Source organism: Triticum urartu, chromosome 4A (genome assembly GCF_056163025.1).
Source record: "Triticum urartu cultivar PI428250 chromosome 4A, HENAU_Tu73, whole genome shotgun sequence".
NCBI classification, from domain to species: Eukaryota; Viridiplantae; Streptophyta; class Magnoliopsida; order Poales; family Poaceae; genus Triticum; species Triticum urartu.
In genome coordinates, this window is record NC_141876.1 from 468539329 (window position 1) to 468562890 (window position 23562).

Here is a 23562-nt window from a genome sequence, read left to right on the forward strand (position 1 = left end):
TCATGTGCATTGCATTTGCATACATGTTCATCTCATGCATTCGAGCATTTTCCCCGTTGTCCGTTTTGCATTCCGGCGCTTCGTTCTCCTCCGGTGGTCATTTCTACCTTTCTTTCGTGTGTGGGGATTAAACATTTCCGGATTGGACCGAGACTTGGCAAGCGGCCTTGGTTTACTACCGGTAGACCGCCTGTCAAGTTTCGTACCATTTGGACTTCGTTTGATGCTCCAACAGTTAACCGAGGAACCTAAAAGGCCTCGTGTGTGTTGCAGCCAAACACCCCTCCAAGTTGGCCCAAAACCCACCTAAACCCTCTCCATCATCTAGAGCGTTCGATCACGATCGCGTGGCCGAAAACCGCACCTCATTTGGACTCTCCTAGCTCCCTCTATGCCTATAAATAGACCCCTCATTCCAAATTCCGGATCCCCTCTTTGAAACCCTAAAATCCTAGATCCGCCGCACCGGACAATGTTCGTCCCGAGCCAAACACACCGCGCCGCCGTGTCCAGCCAGTAAGGGGCCGCCACCTGTCCCGCGCGGGGCCTCCCTCCGCCGCCGGCCCGCGAGGCCCAAGTCGGGTCCTCCTCCGCCGCCGCCCGGGCCGAGCAGCCTACCGCGCCCCGCTGCCTTCTTCCCACCGTCCGGCGACCCCGCGCCACTGCACGGAGCCGACGCCGGCCGCCGCACCCTCGCCAGCGACTGCGCCGCCCCACCGGAGCATCGCCCGCCGCCGCCAATCCGCGCTGGGGCCGCGCCCGACGGCCGCCGCCGCCGTCCTGTCCTTCCTCTCGCCGGCTCCGGCTTCCCCCGCGCCGGAGCGGCGCCTCCTCTTTGCCGGAGTAGGGATCCTCACCGGCGACCTCGGATTCCGTCGCGGGTGAACAGTGCATCTCGCGGGTGAACAGTAAACCCTAATCGTGCTATAACTCCGCATCCGTAGCTCCGTTTTGGGCATATAGCACATCAAAATTTTCGTCGCAGAGAGTACATCATTTCATTCCATTGCATCATTTTCATTTGAGTTCATCTTGATGCCCGAAATGCTGTTAGAAGAGTGCTACTTGAGATAATTGTCAGATCTGCTACTCCATTTAGTTATTTGTCATTTTTGCCATGATTATTGTGTGCATGATATGCCCATGAGCTGTACATATGTTTTTTAGGGTTTTGCCATCTTTCCAGAGGTGCAACCCATGTATTTTTGTGATGTGTGTGGTGACGAGCACACGCTTGCAAAGTGAGGCACTTGGTAATGCTGATTTCAGGGACTTAGCATTTTCACTAAGTCCTTGAGCTGTTTATCTCATATGGCCATATGTTCATGTTGTTTCCTAGTGATCCGTGCCTCTTTTGAGGATGATCAGTAAGGATGTTTTGTTAATCTTGTAGTGCTCTGTCCATCCATGTCTTTGTTTGCATTTATGGAGCAACCTAGCTTGAGTAAATCGAGCTCTACTTTTGCTACTTCGTGAATCTGGGCAGATTGTCTACTCGTTAGCGATTTTGCCGATGATGTTGTAGTTGATCCGTGCATGCTATGCTATTGTTCTTGCCATGTCTAGCTTGAATTTTGTGTATTATTGATGGGTGTATGCTTAGTTTGTCATGACTTGCTCTGTAGTGAGTGCATCGAGCTCGTAAACATGCCTACTTGATATATGTTTCAGCATGCTCCAGTTTTCACTAAGTCTGTGATCTGGTTATGTTTTTGCCATGTTCACATGCTTGCAATTGTATTTTCTGATCCCTTTTGGCTCAAGGTCACTAAGGGACTTTTGTTAAGCTCGTTGAGTAGCTCCATGCCATGCTTTATTTTGCCATGTTCAGGTCCTGTAGCATATAGTTTTGTTGCTCCAAAGAGTGCTATCTGATCTGAAATTCCGGACAAGTGTTAATTTCACAAAGTCTGAGATGTGTCTGCCATATGCATTTTTGCCATGCTTGTTTGAGCCTGTTAATGGATGAATTGGCCATAGCTCAGTGCTAGACTTTTGTTAAGCATCATTAATGAATCCCTGCCATGTATTTTTGTGCCATGTTTGAGTGTTGTAGCATGTTCATCTCGTTGTATTTAGATGGCTACTTGCTGTAAAACGCAGAACGTGGTCATATTTGAATTGCTTGCCATTTCCAAACCGTAACTCCGATTCCGGCGTTCTTTATATCGTTTTCAAGCGATTTCATCTCATCTTCCCAGTGGAACACTTGGATTAACAAGTTGAGGCAAGGTTCATGCATCCCTTGTCAAATCTTGCATATGCATCCCGCATCGCATCCCGCATAGCATACCATCTTTGCATCATATTGTTCGAGCTTTGCACGTGGTTGATTGTGTTCCGTTTGCTTGTCTGTCTTGTTTGGGTAGAGCCGGGAGACGAGTTTGCTAACGAGGAGCCCGTTGAGTTTGCTTTCGAGGATCCAGTCAACTCTGACAACTTTGCAGGCAAGATGATCATACCCTCGAAATCACTACTATCTTTGCTATGCTAGATGCTCGCTCTTTTGCTATGCCAATGCTACGATGCCTACCACTTGCTTTCAAGCCTCCCAAATTGCCATGTCAAACCTATAACCCACCATGTCCTAGCAAACCGTTGATTGGCTATGTTACCGCTTTGCTCTGCCCCTCTTATAGCGTTGCTAGTTGCAGGTGAAGATTGGAGGCCGTTCCATGTTGGAACATTTATTTACTTGTTGGGATATCATTATATTGCCATGTTATCTTAATGCATCTATATACTTGGTAAAGGGTGGAAGGCTCGGCCTCTCGCCTAGTGTTTTGTTCCACTCTTGCCGCCCTAGTTTCTGTCATATCGGTGTTATGTTCCCGGATTTTTTGCGTTCCTTACGCGGTTGGGTTATAATGGGAACCCCTTGATAGCTCGCCTTGATTAAAGCTTTTCCAGCAATGCCCAACCTTGGTTTTACCATTTGCCACCTAGCCTCTTTTTCCCTTGGGTTTCCGGAGCCCGAGGGTCATCTTATTTAAACCCCCACCCGGGCCAGTGCTCCTCTGAGTGTTGGTCCGACTGAGCTGCCTGCGAGGCCACCTCGGGGCAACTTGAGGGTTGGTTTTACTCGTAGCTAGTCTCATCTAAGTGTGCCCTGAGAGCGAGATATGTGCAGCTCCTATCGGGATTTGTTGGCACATTCGGGCGGTGTTGCTGGTCTTGTTTTAACCTGTCGAAGTGTCTTGAAGAACCGAGATACCGAGTCTGATCGGAACGTTTCGGGAGGAGGTCTATTCCTTCGTTGACCGTGAGAGCTTGTCATGGGCTAAATTGGGACTCCCCTGCAGGGATTTGAACTTTCAAAAGCCGTGCCCGCGGTTATGGGTAGATGGGAATTTGTTAATGTCCGGTTGTAGATAACTTGAACCTTAACTTAATTAAAATGAATCAACTGAGTGTGTTACCGTGATGGCCTCTTCTCGGCGGAGTCCGGGAAGTGGACACGGTGTTGGAGTAATTCTTGTGCAGGTTGCTCTCTAGTTTTCTCGCTCGCGCTTTGCCTTCTCTTCTCGCTCTCTTTTGCGAACAGGATAGCCACCATATATGCTAGTCGCTTGCTGCTGCTCCACATATTTACCTTGCCTTTCCTATTAAGCTTAAATAGTCTTGATCGCGAGGGTGCGAGATTGCTGAGTCCCTGTGGCTCACAGATTACCTATTACACCAGATGCAGGGCCTGATGATTCCGCTCCAGGTGACGCGCTCGAGCTCAAGTGGGAGTTCGACGAGGACTCTCAACGATACTATGTTTCCTTTCCTGATGATCTGTAGTGGTGCCCAGTTGGGGTGATCGGGACCGTGTCGCATGTTGGGTTATCTTTTATTTTGGCGCCGTAGTCGGGCCATGAGTGTTTGGATGTTGTAATGCTATTTATGTACTTGATTGACGTGGCAACTGTAAGCCAACTATGTTATCTCCCCTTTATCATTTATATTACATGGGATGTTGTGAAGATTGCCTAACTTGCGACATATGCCTTCAATGTGATTATGTCTCTAAGTCGTGCCTCGACACGTGGGAGCTATAGTCGCATCAAGGGTGTTACAAGTTGGTATCAGTGCCTTCCCCGACCTTAGGAGCCCCATTGCTTGATCGTTTTTAGCGGCCGAGTTGTGTCTAGAAAAATGTTTTGAGTCAATTAGGAATTATATATCGGAGAGTTTAGGAATTCTTTTACTTCCCAGTCTCCTCATCGCTCTGGTAAGGCATCCTGATGTAGAGTTTTGACTCTTCTCTTCTCAAATTTCACTAAATTTTTTTTTGGATCACGCATGTATCTTGGAATCGTTCCGATGGTTTTATGATGAGAACATTGTCTTGGTGCCTCCTATCAGGGGTTTTGTGGAAGTGTCCCGGGGAGTTGAGCTCTGAGGTGTTGTCGTCATAATTTTATCGTTGCAGTTCTGGAATACCTGAGTTTAGTACACCGACATCGAAAATCTCTTTTATGTAGTTCGTTGGTGAGATAACCTCGACGCCACCCAGTACTGGGGCGGGAGTTCGGGAGTATCGCCATAACTTGTATAACGGATGCTTTTCGAAGGTTGAGGTAGATGGTTTCCGAAGTTTTTCTCGGTTATGTGTTGAAGGATGGATACAGCTAGATGTAGGATTTGCTAGTTTGGGTGAGATATTATGCTTCCCCTGTATCCCCAACACCTGATTGCATAACCGGAAAGGTTCGGGAGTTTCATAGGTGGGAATTCTAGTAGCTCTAGTTCTTCTTCCACGGATATTTGGTTTGAGATTGAGATTTCTTACCGAGTATTCGTTCTTGATCCGTACCTTGTTGATTTATTTCTCTACCTAAATTCTACGTGGCTTCTCAATTTATGGATATGTAACAATTTCAAGAGGAATGCATTCGTTCATTTTGTTCGGATGTGAAGACTTTATGTTACAATTTTCATTCCGTTGGATTCAGCTTCATTTTATCTGTCTATGTGCTAACGGTGGTCAACCTCTTCAGGATGGCTCCCGCTAAGAGCACCAATCAGAATCAGAATCAAGATCCGCCACCACCTCCACCTCCTCCGGAGGCATGGCAAGCTGTGATGGCCGCAACCAATGCAAACACACAGTTGATCATGCTAATTCTTCAAGAGCGCAATCAAGGGAACCAAGGCAACAATCAAAATCACTTTGCTACACTCAACCAGTTCCTTGCTAACGGGCCAAAGACTTTCAGCAATTGTGTTGAGGAAACCGATGCTGGCGATTGGCTCATGGATCTGTGCAAGCATTTCGAGTGCAAACGTCAGGCCTGAGGACTTTGTCAAGTTCGCTTCCTTCCAACTCAAAGATCAAGCTACAGAATGGTTCCAGCAGTACAAGGTTTCCAGAGGTGGACGTGTCATTACCTGGGATGAATTCCGTCAAGATTTCAGAGCTCACCATATCCCTCAGAGCGTGGTTGAAAGCAAGCGTGAGGAATTCCGCAACCTGAAGCAAGGCTCTTTTTTTGTCTATGACTACAACAAGTTGTTTCAGAAGCTCGCCCGCTTTGCCAAGCAGGACGTCCCTGACGAGAAGAGCATGATATACCAGTTCAGGGGTGGTCTCAGAGAAGAAATCCAGCTCGCTCTTGTTCTCTTTGAGCCCTTGAGGTACGATGAGTTCTACAACATGGCATTGAAGCAAGAGGCCGCTCAACTGAGGTGTGATGCTTCCAAGAAGCGAGTCAGAGATGATACTCCTTCTTCCTCTACTCAAGTGGCCAAGCAGCAGAAGTTTTGGCTTCCTCCTCCGTTTCGTCAGCCGTATCAGCAGAAGAGCAAAGGTGGCAGTGGTTCTTCCCACCCACCCAACCCTGGCTTTCAGAACAAGACTTCGTCTCAAGCTCCAAGATCAAGTGCTCCGTATCACCGTCCGCTTTCAGAGGTCACGTGCAACAAGTGCCAACAGAAGGGTCACTATGCCAACAAGTGTCTCAACCAGAGGCGTCTTCCTCCTCCTCCTCCTGTGAGATCGGCAAGTACAACAGTGGTCAAGCATAATCCCAAGCACGCCAAGGTCAATATGATGAATGCAGCCCAGGCAGAGGACTCATCAGATGTCATCATGGGTAACCTTCCTGTTAATGATATTCCTGCAAAAGTACTTTTTGACTCTGGTGCATCGCATTCCTTCATGTCATTCCCATTTGCATCGGAGAACAATTTTAGTACTAAGGCATTACCTAGAGTTATGTAAGTCGTCTCTCCGGCTAAGCGTCTGAGTTCTAGTATGATGGTTCCGGATATTTCTATCATCATGGGTGATTTCAAGTTTCTGGCTTCTCCGATGGTTCTTGGTAACTCGGATATTGATCTTATTCTCGGGATGGATTGGCTCTCTAAGCACAAGGCTCAGCTTGACTGTGCAGCCAGGAAGATTCAATTGACTCATTCGTCTAAGGATGTAATTGTCTTTGCCGCTCAGGATAATACCATCCGTCTGTTTTCTCTCAATGAGAAGGGTGAACTGGATGCCATCTCGCAAATTCCATTCGTTTGCGAATATCAAGACGTCTTTCCAGAAGAGCTTCCAGGAATGCCTCCGCACCGGCCAGTTGAATTCGTCATCGATCTTGAGCCCGGTACGGAACCAGTGTGCAAGCGTCCTTACAAGCTCGGACCTGAAGAGTTGAAGGAGCTGAAGAAGCAACTCGATATTCAAGAGAGAATGGGTCTCATCCGGCCTAGTTCTTCTCCGTGGGGTTGTGGTGTTCTTTTTGTGAAGAAGAAGGATGGAACGGACCGACTTTGTGTTGATTACCGTCCATTGAACAAGAAGACCATCAAGAACAAATACCCACTTCCCAACATAAACGAGCTGTTCGAACAACTCAAAGGTTCCCAAGTATTCTCCAAGCTTGATCTCCATATGGGTTATCATCAGATTCGAATCCGTGAGCAAGATATTCCCAAGACGGCTTTCAAGACAAGCTATGGTTCATATGAATACACTGTCATGTCTTTTGGCCTCGTCAACGCTCCTCCGACGTTCTCTCGCATGATGAAATTCATCTTCAACGCCTACACCAATGACTTCGTTTTGGTCTATCTCGACGACATTCTGGTTTTCTCGAAGAACAAGGAAGATCATGCCAAGCACTTGCGTTTGGTACTTGATAAGCTGAGGGAACACAAGTTCTACGCCAAGTTCTCCAAGTGCGAATTTTGGCTCGATGAGGTTCTTTATCTTGGTCATATCATCTCTGCCAAGGGCATTGCGGTGAATCGTGAGAAGGTATCTGCAATTGTGAATTGGGAACCTCCTCAGAACGTGAAGCAACTCCGTAGCTTCCTCGGTCTCGCAAGCTACCGTCGAAGATTCGTTGAAAACTTTTCTAAGATCGCGAAGCCTCTCTCAAATCTTCTTCAGAAGCACGTCAAATACGTTTGGTCTCCGGAGTGTGACATTACTTTCAACACTTTGAAAGAGAAATTGATCACTGCTCCAGTTCTCACTCCGCGTGATGAATCCAAGCCGTACGAGGTCTTTTGTGATGCCTCTCTCCAAGGTCTTGGCGCAGTGTTGGTGCAAGAGAAGAAAGTTGTTGATTATACCTCTCGCCAGTTGAAGCCCAATGAGAAGAACTACCCCACTCATGATCTCGAGTTGGCGGCAGTTGTGCATGCTCTTTTGACTTGGAGACATCTCCTATTGGGAAGAAAAGTGGACACATCTTCACTGACCACAAGAGTCTCAAGTACATCTTCACTCAGCCTAATCTCAACCTTAGGCAAACTCGATGGGTCGAAATGATTCAAGAGTATAATCCGAGTATCGAGTATACTCCAGGCAAGGCCAATGTGATTGCAGACGCATTGAGCAGGAAAGCTTATTGCAACAGTCTGATTCTCAAGCCTTATCAACCCGAGCTTTGTGAAGCTTTCCGCAAACTTAATCTGCAAGTTGTTTCTCAAGGTTTCCTCGCCAACCTTCAAGTCTCTCTTACCTTGGAAGACCAGATTCGCCAAGCCCAGCTTCTTGATGCTATGGTGAAAAAGGTGAAGATTGGGATTGCCAAGAGTCAACCCAAGTACAAGTGCTACCGCCTTGATGACAAGGACACTCTCTTCTTCGAGGATCGTATTGTTGTACCCAAAGGTGACCTCCGTAAAGTGATCATGAACGAGGCTCACAATTCTCTCCTCTCCATCCACCCTGGGAGCACGAAGATGTATCAGGACCTCAAGCATGCTTATTGGTGGACTCGAATGAAGCGCGAGATCGCTCAATTCGTGAATGAATGTGATGTCTGCAGAAGAGTGAAGGCAGAACATCAAAGGCCAGCGGGTCTCCTCCAACCTCTTGCCATTCCAGAATGGAAGTTTGACCACATTGAAATGGACTTCGTAACTGGGTTTCCAAAGTCCAAATGTGGCAATGATGCTATCTTCGTTGTCCTCGACAAACTCACTAAAGTGGCTCACTTTCTGCCTATCAAAGAGTCAATAACTGCAGCTCAATTGGCGGAACTTTATACCTCTCGAATTGTCTCTCTGCACGGTATTCCACAAGTGATCTCTTCAGACCGTGGCAGCATCTTTACTTCCAAGTTTTGGGATTCCTTTAAGAAGGCCATGGGCACCAACATCCATTTCAGTATAGCTTTCCATCCTCAAACTAGCGGCCAAGTCGAGCGTGTCAACCAGATTCTTGAAGATATGCTCAGGGCTTGTGTGATCTCCTTTGGCATGAAGTGGGAAGATTGCCTTCCTTATGCTGAATTCTCCTACAACAACCGTTTTCAAGCAAGTTCGGGCAAGGCCCCATTTGAAATTCTGTATGGCAGGAAGTGCCGTACCCCTCTCAACTGGTCTGAAACTGGTGAACGTCAGCTGCTGGGTAATGACTTAATCACAGAGGCATAGGAAATGTGCAAAGTCATTCGAGATAATCTCAAAGCAGCCCAATCCCGCCAGAAGAGCTACTATGATAGTAAGCACCGTGATTTGGCTTTCGAGATCGAAGATCATGTTTACCTCCGCGTCTCTCCTATGAAAGGTACTCGTCGCTTCAGTATCAAAGGGAAGCTTGCCCCTAGATACGTGGGACCTTTCAAGATTGTCAGCAAGAGAGGCGATCTCGCCTATCAACTCGAGCTTCCTTCAAACTTTGCAAATGTTCATGATGTGTTCCATGTCTCTCAGCTCCGAAAGTGCTTCAAGACTCCTGATCGCACTGTCAACTTCGAGGACATTGAGCTCCAAGAAGATCTCTCATATCGTGAGCACCAAGTTGCTATTCTTGAGGAGACTGAACGCAAGACTCGCAACAAGTCAATCAAATTCCTCAAAGTCAAGTGGTCACACCATTCCGACCGTGAAGCTACCTGAGAACGCGAGGATCACCTACGTTCTGAATACCCGGCGTTCTTTCAGTCCTAGATCTCGGGACGAGATCCTTTCGTAGTGGTGGAGTGTTGTAACACCCCGGATGTAACTTTCCCAATATGTATTCCAACTCTTGCCGTTTCCGGCCTTAAGTTATTTTATTTTCTCGAGTTCGGGTTTTTGTCTCCATGTGTTGTTGTCGTTGTCATGCATCTCATATCATGTCATCATGTGCATTGCATTTGCATACGTGTTCATCTCATGCATTTGAGCATTTTCCCCGTTGTCCATTTTGCATTCCGGCGCTTCGTTCTCCTTCGGTGGTAATTTCTACCTTTCTTTCGTGTGTGGGGATTAAACATTTCCGGATTGGACCGAGACTTGGCAAGCGGCCTTGGTTTACTACCGGTAGACCGCCTGTCAAGTTTCGTACCATTTGGACTTCGTTTGATGCTCCAACGGTTAACCGAGGGACCGAAAAGGCCTCGTGTGTGTTGCAGCCCAACACCCTCCAAGTTGGCCCAAAACCCACCTAAACCCTCTCCATCATCTAGAGCGTTCGATCACGATCGCGTGGCCGAAAACCGCACCTCATTTGGACTCTCCTAGCTCCCTCTATGCCTATAAATAGATCCCTCATTCCAAATTCCGGATCCCCTCTTCGAAACCCTAAAATCCTAGATCCGCCGCGCCGGACAATGTCCGTCCCGGGCCGGACACACCGCGCCGCCGCGTCCAGCCAGTGAGGGGCCGCCACCTGTCCCGCGCGGGGCCTCCCTCCGCCGTTGGCCCGAGAGGCCCAAGGCAGGCCCTCCTCCGCCGCCGCCCGGGCCGAGGCGCCTACCGCGCCCCGCCGCCTTCTTCCCACCGTCCGGCGACCCCGCGCCACCGCATGGAGCCGACACCGGCCGCCGCACCCTCGCCGGCAACCGCGCCACCCCACCGGAGCATCGCCCGCCGCCGCCAATCCGCGCCGGGGCCGCGCCCGACGGCCGCCGCCGCCGTCCTGTCCTTCCTCTCGCCGGCTCCGGCTTCCCCCCCGCCGGAGCGGCGCCTCCTCTTCGCCGAAGTAGGGATCCTCATTGGCGACCTCGGATTCCATCATGGGTGAACAGTGGATCTCGCGGGTGAACAGTAAACCCTAATCCGCGAGGTGGTTTTTTTCTTCTAAGTCCTCAAAATCTCAGATCCATATGCTCCTGTTCATCGTGCTATAACTCCGCATCCGTAACTCCGTTTTGGGCATATAGCATATCAAAATGTTCGTCGCAGAGAGTACATCATTTCATTCCATTGCATCATTTTCATATGAGTTCATCTTGATTCCTGAAATGCTGTTAGAAGAGTGCTACTTGAGATAATTGTCAGATTTGCTACTCCATTTAGATATTTGTCATTTTTGCCATGATTATTGTGTGCATGATATGCCCACGAGCTCTACATATGTTTTGTTAAGGGTTTTGCCATCTTTCCAGGGGTGCAACCCATGTATTTTTGTGATGTGTGTGGTGACGAGCACAAGCTTGCAAAGTGAGGCACTTGGTAATGCTGATTTCAGGGACTTAGCATTTCCACTAAGTCCTTGAGCTGTTTATCTCATATGGCCATATGTTCATGTTGTTTCCTAGTGATCCGTGCCTCTTTTGAGGATGGTCAGTAAGGATGTTTTGTTAATCTTGTAGTGCTCTATCCATCAATGTCTTTGTTTGCATTTATGGAGCAACCTAACTTGATTCAATCGAGCTATACTTTTGCTACTTCGTGAATCTGGGCAGATTGTCTACTCGTTAGCGATTTTGCCGATGATGTTATAGTTGATCCGTGCATGCTATGCTATTGTTATTGCCATGTCTAGCTTGCATTTTGTGTATTCTTGATGGGTGTATGCTTAGTTTGTCATGACTTGCTCTGTAGTGAGTGCATCGAGCTCGTAAACATGCCTACTTGATATATGTTTCAGCATGCTCCAGTTTTCACCAAGTCTGTGATCTGGTTATGTTTTTGCCATGTTCACATGCTTGCAATTGTATTTTCTGATCCCTTTTGGCTCAAGGTCACTAAGGGACTTTTGTTAAGCTCGTTGAGTAGCTCCATGCCATGCTTTATTTTGCCATGTTCAGGTCCTGTAGCATATAGTTTTGTTGCTCCAAAGAGTGCTATCTGATCTGAAATTCCAGACATGTGTTAATTTCACTTAAGTCTGAGATCTGTCTGCCATATGCATTTTTGCCATGCTTGTTTGAGCCTGTTAATGGATGAATTGGCCGTAGCTCAGTGCTAGGCTTTTGTTAAGCATCATGAATGCATCCCTGCCATGTATTTTTGTGCCATGTTTGAGTGCTGTAGCTTGTTCATCTCGTTGCATTTAGATGGCTACTTGCTGTAAAACGCAAAACGTGGTGATATTTGAATTGCTTGCCATTTCCAAACCGTAACTCCAATTCCGGCGTTCTTTATATTGTTTTCAAGAGATTTCATCTCATCTTTCCAGTGGCACACTTGGATTTCCATGTTGAGGCCAGGTTCATGCATCCCTTGTCAAATCTTGCATATGCATCCCGCATCGCATCCCGCATAGCATACCATCTTTGCATCATATTGTTCGAGCTTTGCACGTGGTTGATTGTGTTCCGTTTGCTTGTTTGTCTTGTTTGGGTATAGCCGGGAGACGAGTTTGCTAACGAGGAGCCCGTTGAGTTTGCTTTCGAGGATCCAGTCAACTCTGACAACTTTGCAGGCAAGATGATCATACCCTCAAAATCACTACTATCTTTGCTATGCTAGATGCTCGCTATTTTGCTATGCCAATGCTACGATGCCTACCACTTGCTTTCAAGCCTCCCAAATTGCCATGTCAAACCTATAACCCACCATGTCCTAGCAAACCGTTGATAGTCTATGTTACCGCTTTGCTCAGCCCCTCTTATAGCGTTGCTAATTGCAGGTGAAGATTGGAGGCCGTTCCTTGTTGGAACGTTTATTTATTTGTTGGGATATCATTATATTGCCATGTTATCTTAATGCATCTATATACTTGGTAAAGGGTGTAAGGCTCGGCCTCTCGCCTAGTGTTTTGTTCCACTCTTGCCGCCCTAGTTTCCGTCATATCGGTGTTATGTTCCCGGATTTTTTGCGTTCCTTACGCGGTTGGGTTATAATGGGAACCCCTTGATAGTTCGCATTGATTAAAGCTTTTCCAGCAATGCCCAACCTTGGTTTTACCATTTGCCACCTAGCCTCTTTTTCCCTTGGGTTTCCGGAGCCCGAGGGTCATCTTATTTAAACCCCCACCCACGCCAGTGCTCCTCTGAGTGTTGGTCCGACTGAGCTGCCTGCGGGGCCACCTCAGGGCAACTTGAGGGTTGTTTTTACTCGTAGCTAGTCTCATCTAAGTGTGCCCTGAGAGAGAGATATGTGCAGCTCCTATCGGGATTTGTTGGCACATTCGGGCGGTGTTGCTGCTCTTGTTTTAACCTGTCGAAGTGTCTTGAAGAACCGAGATACCGAGTCTGATCGGAACGTTTCGGGAGGAGGTCTATTCCTTCGTTGACCGTGAGAGCTTGTCATGGGCTAAATTGGGACTCCCCTGCAGGGATTTGAACTTTTGAAAGCCGTGCCCGCGGTTATGGGCAGATGGGAATTTGTTAATGTCCGGTTGTAGATAACTTGAACCTTAACTTAATTAAAATGAATCAACTGAGTGTGTTACCGTGATGGCCTCTTCTCGGTGGAGTCCGGGAAGTGGACACGGTGTTGGAGTAATTCTTGCGCAGGTTTCTCTCTAGTTTTCTCGCTCGCGCTTTGCCTTCTCTTTTCGCTCTCTTTTGCGAACAGGATGGCCACCATATATGCTAGTCGCTTGCTGCTGCTCCACATATTTACCTTGCCTTTCCTATTAAGCTTAAATAGTCTTGATCATGAGGGTGCGAGATTGCTGAGTCCCTATGGCTCACAGATTACCTATTACACCAGATGCAGGGCCTGATGATTCCGCTCCAGGTGACGAGCTCGAGCTCAAGTGGGAGTTCGACGAGGACTCTCAACAATACTATGTTTCCTTTCCTGATGATCTGTAGTGGTGCCCAGTTGGGGGTGATCGGGACCGTGTCGCATGTTGGGTTATCTTTTATTTTGGCGCCGTAGTCGGGCCATGAGTGTTTGGATGTTGTAATGCTATTTATGTACTTGGTTGACGTGGCGAGTGTAAGCCAACTATGTTATCTCCCCTTTATCATTTATATTACATGGGATGTTGTGAAGATTGCCTAACTTGCGACATATGCCTTCAATGCGATTATGTCTCTAAGTCCTGCCTCGACACGTGGGAGCTATAGTCGCATCGAGGGTGTTACACCACGGCCGAGGGCGAGGCGCGTGTCGTGTCTTCTGCAGCGCTGACGCGGGTCCTCACCCACATCTACCTTCGCGATCCCGGCGTCGACCTCGACAGCCTGCTGGAGCCAGTAAGCGGCGAGCGTGCCGCTGCCGCTACCGAGGCCGTGAAGGGTCGCGCGGAGGCTCTGCTGGGGAAGTTTCGGGCCTTTAGCACCAAGCCGAAGCAAGGCGCTGCCGACCCCGCTGCTCCATGAGGCGAACCTACTCCGCGCTGCTCCACCGCCAACAAGTGACTCCGTTGTGGCTCCTATCCTGCCTTTAATTCCTGCACATTTATCATGCCTCGGGGAGGCGTTTAAACTTGCGTTTGGCATTGAGATAGCAGTGTGGACTGTAATATTTGCTTTTGAATTCCTTGACGTTTGCGCTTTTCCTTCCTACTTGCTTATGTTCTACGCTGGCAGAGCCCGGCCCCGCGCATACCTCACCCAGGGTTAGTCCCGACCGGAAACCAGGACGGGGCCAAGGAGTGAGGGGCTACATGACAAGTTAGGCTCCTGAGTCGCGATGCTCAGGAGTCCCCCTTGGTGCACGAACAGCAAGTAGGGAGGTATGCTGTGGGTGGATCTACCGTTCTACGTCTGCAGAGCCCGGCCGCGCGCATACCTCAACCGCCGTTAGCCTTTCGGAGCTAAGGAGTGAGGGGCTACGTGACCAGTTAGGCTCCTGAGTCGCGATGCTCAGGAGTCCCCCTTGACGCTCAAACGGCCTTCGTACCTTAGCTCCGCTCGGGAAGAGACGTGCGACGAACCAGGCCCGGGGGGCCTGGCTGGGTGGCGTGTGACTGGGCGTGACCCAGGCACAGCCCCCGTGCCCAGCCCCCTCACGTGGCACTCCCGAGGGGAGGCGTTACGATGAGGCTAGACACTGAGATTTGGGCTCCCTGAGGTTGATGCGGCCCGGGGGCTGCCCTCGGTTGTTTATCACCAGCGCGGAGCATAGCGCTTCCGTATGTGTACGGGCATAGCCGCTCCTCGACAGTGTCGTCAGCCAGCACGGAGCATGGTGCTTCCACTGGTATGTGGGAGGGGGCTCCCCTCCGGGAGGAGCCCCCGGGGCGTGTACAGCCCCGCCCTGACATGTGGCTGGCACGGTAGGGCCTGGCGAGGTGTATCTGGGCACCCGTGAGCCAGCGCGGGACTCATGGGGCCCTACCTCTAGGCGGGTTGCGCCTGGCACTGGGCCTTATCTTGTGATGTGTCCCTACAAATTTGGTTAGATGCCGGCACTCTACGTCCTCGGGTCCCGGCCCTCGAGCTGGTCTCAGCCGTCGCTGGCATGCCAGGTCGCGATGCCGTGGACAAGGCCAGAGGGTGAGGGCTAGAGAGCCAGTAAGAGCCCTGAGTCGCGATGCTCAGGTACCCCCCTTTAACGTGCAAGTGGTCGGCATGGAGAAGAAGAGGTGCCGTGGACAGGCATCAAATAATCAAGCATGGTGGGTCGAACGCATAGCCAGAAATAAATGCAAAAGGGGTACATGCCGCTCGGTCTGGCCCGAGCGACTTGGGGGATGATGCAGCCCGAGGGGCGCCCCCAATAAGGTAAGCTAACAACATGGAATAAAAGGGATACATGCCACAGGGACGGACCCACGCGGCCTGGGAATAATGCAGCCCTGGGGGGGCGCTCCCAGCTGGAAGTGAAACTTGAAAGATGTCACCTGATGATGTTGAGGACGAAGGAGTGTTGGTGTAGCAGACTCGGTGGGTTGCGGAAGCCGATTCTCACGAGCCCCCAGGCCCAGGGGCCTCGGGAGGCTCCGGAGGCGCTTGTGGTTCCTTGCGGACCATCTCCATCTCCGCCAGGGCTGTGGAATGCCTGGCCTCTTGAGCCTCCATGATGCTCCTCGTGAGGAGATGGTACGTGGCAGCCGCGTTCGGCAAGCCGTAAGGCATGCGAACGTAGCTGTGGGCTGGACCTTCGCAGCGCCCCACTCGCGAGGGCCAGAGGCACTCCAGAGAGGCGACTCGATTGAGCCCTGGTATGTCGATGCAGATGCACATCCCACCATCCTCGCTTGGGTGGGGAGCCACAGCTGGTAGGCGGCGGCCGCCTCTCATGACTCTTGACTCCTGTGGCTCCTGAATGGCCTTGCTGTCTAACTCCTGAGGGTCTAGCTCTCCTTGCTTTACTCCTTCCTGAGGGAAACATGCATCGAAACACGCCTCCATGTGGTGCCCAAGCGCCTCCCTCGTGACCTTAGCCAGGTCGGTGGCCCCCCAGGGGAGAGCCCCCGAGCCCTGCCTGAGGAGGGCGCCGGGAGCGCTTTCCTATGCGATGGAAGGAGGTTCCCCCTAGGCAGGCGCGGGCCCTGAGGAGCCTGCCTCCTGAGGGGCCGGGCTGGACGATGTCTTCTTCTTCTTGGGGGCAGTCTCGGGAAGCCTCCTGCTTCCACGATCTAGGTCTTCCAGTGACGCAGCCTGAAAGGCTCGTTGCAGGGAACACACCGCGTCCTTCTCTTCACAGGGCACCGTGATGACTCCGCCACTTCCTGGCATCTTGAGGACGTTGTAGCCATGGTTAGTTACGACCATGAACTTGGCCAGCGCTGGGTACCCAAGGATGGCGTTGTACGGCAGGCGAATGTGAGCGACATCGAAGTTGATGAGCTCGGTGTGGTAGTTGTCGCGTGTCCCGAAGGTGAATGGGAGGCGGACCTGACCAATCGGGACTGTGGAGCCGTCGGTGACTCCGGAGAAAGGCTTGGTCGGCTGAAGCTCGTTGTAGGGCACTTGGAGATTGTTGAATGTTTCCACGGACAGGACGTTGAGCCCTGCCCCGCCATTGATGAGGGTCCTGGTGCCCACCACATTGCTGATGATTGGGGAACAAAGCATCGGGAGGACTCTGGCTGTAGGTGCACACTTGAGCTGATCTGCTGAGCTGAACGTGATGGCGCACGCCGACCACCTGAGAGGGCGCGTGGCTTCCAGCTTGGGGAGGACTGCATTCACTTCGCGGGTGAACTGCTTGAAGATGCGTTGAGAGGCTGGGGCTTGAGCCCCGCCCAGGATGCAGGCGACTGTGCGCGGCTCCTGGAAGCCCCCAGCCCCCTTGTCCTGATGGCGGTCCTCGTTTCTCCTTGGCTACGGCGGCAGCGGAGGGAGGCCTGCGTTGCCTTGCGGGCGATCCTCGTGAGGCTGATCCCTCCAGTCTCCCCCGCGAGGCGGGTCTTGCCAGTGATCCTCGCGAGGTTGATCGCGCCACCCTTGGCGCGGGCCGCGGTCTTCCCAGCGCCCTGTATTCCTTCCTCCTCCTCGACCGTAGCCCCGGTCACCGCGGTCGGGGCGACGGCCGATCCTTCCTTCTCGCACGGCTCGGAGCTCATGACATTAGTTGGTGTTGTGGGTGTGGAGGTCGTGGTACACACAGTACCGACTGCCCTTGGGAGGTTCGGGCAGATCTCTGCCCCACTTGGTGTCTGTTTCTGCCATGAGCACGGTAGCCCCCTTGCGCTTCACATCCTTGGCCTTGGGCTTCTTCTCTTCTGGGTCTGCGGCAGGCAGCTCGATGAGGGAGAGACGCCCTTCCTTAGCCCTGGCATACTTGGTTGCCAAGTTGAACAACTCCAAGGAAGTGCACAGGTCTTCATGCATCGCCAGCTCCTCCTTCATCTTGACATCGCGCACGCCGTTGGAGAAGGCTGAGATGATGGCCTCCTCGGTCACCTTGGGAATCTTGAGGCGTGCATTGTTGAAGCGCTAGATGTACTTCTGCAGGGTCTCTCCGGGTTGTTGCTTGATCCGGCGCATGTCGCTCACGGCAGGTGGCCGATCGCGAGTACCTTGGAAGTTGGCGATGAAGCGGGTGCGCATCTCATCCCAGGAGGAGATCGTGCCTGGGCCAGGTTCAGGAGCCAGGTGCGGGCCCCGTCCTTGAGCGCCATGGGAAACCAGTTCGCCATGACCTTCTCGTCTCCGTTGGCAGCTTCGATGCCCAGCCCATAGAGCTGGAGGAACTCCGCAGGGTTGGCCGTGCCGTCGTAACAAGGAGGCAGGTCTGGCTTGAACTTGTCAGGCAACGCGACGCTGCGTAGCTCGGCGGTGAATGCACGACAGCCTGCTGTGGCCACGGGAGGCCTTGGGTGACGAAGAGCTTGGTCTTGCATGCCCCCACGCGCTGTAGCTGGGAGCAGCGCGGGGTCTTGACGCGCGGGAGCAGGAGCATGGTCGCGACATGGTGGAGCAGGGAGCGCCCGGGCAGCTCCTTGCGGGCGAGGGACTTCTTGGCAGCTCTGCTCTTGCCGCACTGGCACCTGAGGGAGTGGGTTCCGCCCAGGGGCCACGCGCCTTCGTGCCATGGCGCCTTCTTGAGGAGGAGGCGGCTGGGGCGCCGCCGGAGCTTCGTCGCCCGCGCGGGGCGGGGTGCGGTGCAGCGGAACGGACGGCACAGGAGAGCCCCCTGCGGCGCGGACGAGCTCGTTTGCCGTGATGAGCGCAGCTCGAGCCTCCATGGGTGCGTGGAGCGCGCGGGACGAAGAACCAGCTGGGGTGAGCGAGGGAGTAGCGGTGCGGCCGTCTTGCCGCACGGACGGATGCTGAGACGACGCTTGCTGCTAGTCCCCCGCCGGCCCGGTGGCGGCATTGACGGCAGGTGACGGGGAACAGCGAGGACGCCCGCTGACAGGAGCCGTCTGGGCGACCCGGGAAGCGAGAGCGGCCCGGCGCTCGGCGCGGGCCCGACGAGCGTCAGACATGGACGCGGTGGTTGGAGGAGAACGGGGTGGTGGAAGACGAATTTCGGCGCACCCCTACCTGGCGCGCCAAATGTCGGATTTCGGGTTCCGGCAGACCCTTGAGGTTCGAACACTGGGGTGCGCACGGAGATTTCGCCTTCTACCTACCTGCACCCTTCCGCCCTGCTAAGATCTAAGCTATGGAAACAACAATATAAGAGACACAGGGTTTATACTGGTTCGGGCCACCGTTGTGGTGTAATACCCTACTCCAGTGTGTGGTGTGGTGGATTGCCTCTTGGGCTAATGATGATGAGCAATACAAGGAAGAACAGCCTCGTGAGGGTCTGTTCTTGGTTGGGAGGATGAACTGCTAGGGGGAGTTCAGTCACCCTTCTCTCTCTCTCTTCTGGATTGCGACCCTAGCTAGTTTCTGGGTTGGCCGATTCTGGATCCTGCCTACCCTGGGGGTGGCTAGTCCTATTTATAGGTAAAGGCCCTGGGCCTCTTCCCAAATATTGAGCAGGAAGGGCGCCAACAATTGGCCATTTTGAAGGGGAACACCTGGTACACTTATCCTGACTAAAGTTAGTCCTTGCCTGCCAAAGACTCTGGTGGTGACACTGGCTTGGGCTCCACCATGACTTCCTCCCTGCCGTTGGACTGGTCTTGGTCTCGTTGCACTGAAACGGGTGCCTTTGCTTGATGCTCTCGCCTGCGCTTGCTCCCTTTGCACCAAAGAGGAAAGGAGGACACTGCGCGGGCTGGCACCCGCCTGGCGCCCTTGGTCGTCATGGCTTGCGTCACGGGCACCTCGTGAGTTACCCCGCCTCCTCGCGAGCCAGCCTGATGTGGCCGCGCCTGAGGAAGCTCCGTGTCGTCCGCCCCGCGAGGCTTGGCCCCTCGCGAGGGTCTTGGGTTTGCGTCGATGAAGGCAGGCTGTGCTGGGCCCCCTTTGAGCCACGCCGCAGGCCGCAGGCAGGCAAGTGTGGGGACCCCCGTTCCCAGAACGCCGACAGTTATATTTGCAAGTGTGTTCCGGTGAATTCCAACAAATGGAATATTTAATATAGCTCCCTACTATTGGGAGGGTATGTTATAAAGAGAAGTCACCAGGTGAATTCCCTCGGTTTAAATGGATCAAAGGTCCATGCCATTTATTTAGTTGAGTTAAGAAAAGAAATGACATGATGGCATGATGACATGATGCAATGCACATGTTGCAATGATGAATGCAAAGAACCAAACAAAACACACGCCGAAAGCCGGAAACCCTGGAAGGCATCTGAAGCTCCGGTCTTAGGGCGTCACAGCGCCGCTGTGGAACTTGCAGGGGGCATCAAGTGCTTGCTCGTAGGAGAATGCCGGCTGCCAGGCCGGCCTGCTGCCTTTCTGCTTCTTGGGCGTGGGCTGCCCTTCGGGTTGTTCGTCTTCGACTGTGGCCACCTGCCGACTGGCGGAAGGCGGCATGGGAGCCTTGCGCTTGTGGTCGTTATGGTACGGGCGTCGGCTGGAGTCTCCTGCCGGCGTCTTGGGACTCGGAGCGAGCACCTTCCCGGAGGCGTCTACTCGGAGCTCGGTCTTCATGGAGGAATCGGCCGTGGCGTATTTATCAGCTATGACCAGCAACTCGTCGAGGGTAGTCGGCTCGTCGCAGAGGAGTCGGTGCTTGAGGAGGGTGCCTTCTCAGCACCTGGCGGTGAAGTACTCTATAGCCTGAACCTCGTGCACCCCCTCGCAGGAATTGTGGAGCTCGGCCCAACGCGTGAGGTAGTCGCGGGTCGATTCACTGGGCCCTTGTACACACAAGGAGAGGTGTCGGGGCTTGGGAGCCCGTTTGTAGGTGCTGGTAAAGTTGCGGATGAAGGCTTCTGTGAAGTCTAGCCATCTGTTGACGCTGTAAGGCTTCAGGCTGTTGAGCCAGGTGCGCGCCGTGCCTTGGAGCATGAGGGGGACATACTTCACGGCAACACGCCTGTTGCCGTTCGTGATGCTAACCGAACTGGAGTAGTCGATCAACCAGTCTTCCGGCTTCACAGAGCTGTTGTACTTGGGCGTGTCTCTTGGGAGTGAGAACCCTTTGGGGAAGGGCTCGTCATGGATGCGGGGGCCAAAGCAGGGCGGGCCGACATCATCTTCTTCTTCTAGGGCCAGGGATCGCGCGAGGCGGTCGATCCGGTGGCGGGCGTCATTCTCGCCGACTCCTTCACGGAGGCCCATTCGGACACTGAGAGTCGGATGCGTGACAGGCGGCGGAGTAGGATATCTCTCCCCACGAGGCGGAGGAGGAGGCGGGTCGCCCCGCCACCCCACAGCTCGAGGGCGGCCTTCTGCGTCACGCTTGATGGAGATTCGAGTACGGCTGCGGCTGGCAGCCGGCTCCTTTTCTTTCCTTGCACGGGTGTTGCCCGTAGTCGGCGTTTGGGACGTCGCACCATGCTCTCAGCGCGGGGGAGGACTTTCGGCGCGGACACCGGCTTCATGCCGCTCTGTGGCCGCGTCGATAAGCTGCTAGATGCGTCTGGTCATGTAGGGGAGCTTGTCGGGCCCCAGTCCATTCAGCTCGTCTGCGGCCGCCTGGGCGGCGTGTAGGTTCTTGAGAGACGTGGCATAGACTGGGCGGTCTGCTCCCAGCATGTCGGCAATACCCGCGCCGCGTTTCTTGATGACGCTGACGCGGCTCGGCCCGTCGGGAGGCGGCGTGCCGAAGGCGGCGTGGTCGACTTTGCGCTGGTGAGCCTCAGTGAGGCGTCTCATGGAAGCTAGCTTCTGGCCCTCCGCAACGAGGGCGAGGCGGCGCGCCTCCAGTGTCTTGGTGTCGGCATCGGCCGGGATGGGGGCGGACAAGTCGTGCAACGCCGTCTGCAGGGCGTCATGGGCGTTTTCGCCAGAGGCGGCGTCGTGGCTGATGACCAGTACCTCGGTGATGGCGCTGCCGCTGCTGTCGGCTCGAGGAAGAGGGTCGTTGATGATTACCACGTTGGTGGGGAAGGCATCAAGCGATGCTGTGTCAGAGTCGACAAGCATCGGGTCGGTGGAACCAACCGACTCCAAGTCCACTTCAAGCTCGCCGAAGACGTGGAGTTGGTCGAGGAGGCTGACGAGGTGGCTCTCGGGGCAGCCTGTGCCCGTGTCGGATGCGGGCTTGTCGGAGATGCGAGCCTCGTGAAGAAGATCGGCGAAGCAGCTTGCTGCGCAGGCGTTGGCGACGCCTTGCAGCGCGTCGGGGCAAGCGCCATCGGGCGAGCCGGGCTGGCTACGCACGATGGGAAGGAAGAGGGTTCCCGTCCAGAACAGGTCTCCGGACGACGGTGCACCTGGCCCCACGGTGGGCGCCAAATGTCGGGTGGTAGGTGCGACATATGCCAACGGGTGGCTTATCATTGTGGGAGCCAATAAAACATCGCCGGTGCCTGGAAACAGGATAAGGCGAAGACATGCACGCCGGTGGATCTTACCTAGCTTCGGGGCTCTCCGTGGAGATAACACCCCTACTGCTGCTCTACGGGGTCTCCGCATGGTCAATAGATCAACAAGTAGCTACAAGAGGCTCCTTGAGCTGTTCGGTGAAAGGACGAAGAAGGGCAAGCCTAGCCCGCTTCTCCTCTTGATGTGGTGTCTAAAACTACTAAAAGGGGATCCCTCTGCATGGGTGTCCTGGGGGGTTTATATAGGCCTAACCACCAGCGGTACAATGGTAATCCGGTTGGGCGTGGGCCCTAGCCGTCTGTGTCTACGCTCGCCGACTTCTCTGCCGACCGATGGGGCCCGCCGACTGGTGGACCCCGCCGGCTGCCGGCCTTCTGGTCGACAGGCCGGTCCCACCGCTCGGGGGTCTTGTCGGAGGCTGGTTACTGTTGCCTCGCCTTTGGTGACGAGGGCTTGGTCGTGGTAAGCATGGCTACAGTGCTACCGCCGGGCGGCTTATTGCTGTAGCCTTACCTCGTCTTATCTCCTTAATGAGGCGCCTCCTTCGAGGGAGTGAACTAGCCGGCTATTGGGATTCGGCCATACCCTAGGCCGATTGGAGGAGGCCTGGCCGCCTTTAGGAGTCTCCCTGACTGTTGCGACCAGACCTCAAACGGTCCAATCTCTGTGCTCAGGTGTCATCCCTGGATCAGTAATGCTGACACCACACAATACTTGAAGGATTTATAACAGAGTAGCAATCACACACTTATTACATTGAGTGTCTCAAAACAGAACTTATTACAATAAATATGGCTTAACGCCATCTAATGACGATAACAGCGAAAGGCTTGGAAGATAAGTGAGTCCATCAACTCCAACGGCATCACTGAGTATAGAACCACGACCTAAAACTCCTTAATCGTCGTCTGAAAAGTCTGCAACATTAACGTTGCAGCCCGAAACGGGTCAGCACATGGAATATAATGGCAAAGTAACACATAGAGAGTAATGGAATGAAACAGGCTATTCTATATGCATATTTGGCTGGTGGAAAGCTCTATGGTTACAGTTTTGCGTAAAGCAAATTTTTCCCTACTGCAAAGGAATAAATTTTATTTAACTATCATGGTGGTTTTAAACATTGAGAATGGTTGACAGCATTCTCAATCCCAATTAAGCATCATCAATAAACAAAACCCAACAAAATTAATTTTAGAGTAACATGTTGAGATTCACATGATAATCCAGGTACTAGATACTCAAGATGTCCATAACCGGGGACACGGCTAACCATGATTAGTTTATACACTCTTCAGAGGTTTGCGCACTTTCCCCCACAAGACTCGATCTCCTCCGTTGGATTTCTCGCACTACATGGTGTTTGAGAAACGGATGACCGAGACATAGTCTTTCAGAAGAGCTAGCACCTTACGAACGGATAGACCATACCAACCTACATCCCCTACATCTGCTAGTCTACCACTGTAAGAGTTCGCACAACTTAGTCAACTATGCTAGAGCCCATAATAGCTTGTGGCTGCACACGGAAGTTTCTAGCATGAATAATCTCATGATCCCTTTGAGCCTGGGTGGCGGTCCAAAAGAAAACAGGCAATCGCTGGAATACCCAGGTGCCTCAATCCACCCAGATGTTTATTTAAGTTGCCACCTTAAGTAAACCATTAATTAACATCTCACATCTGTCATGGATACACTCACCAAATCCACGTCTACTAGCATAA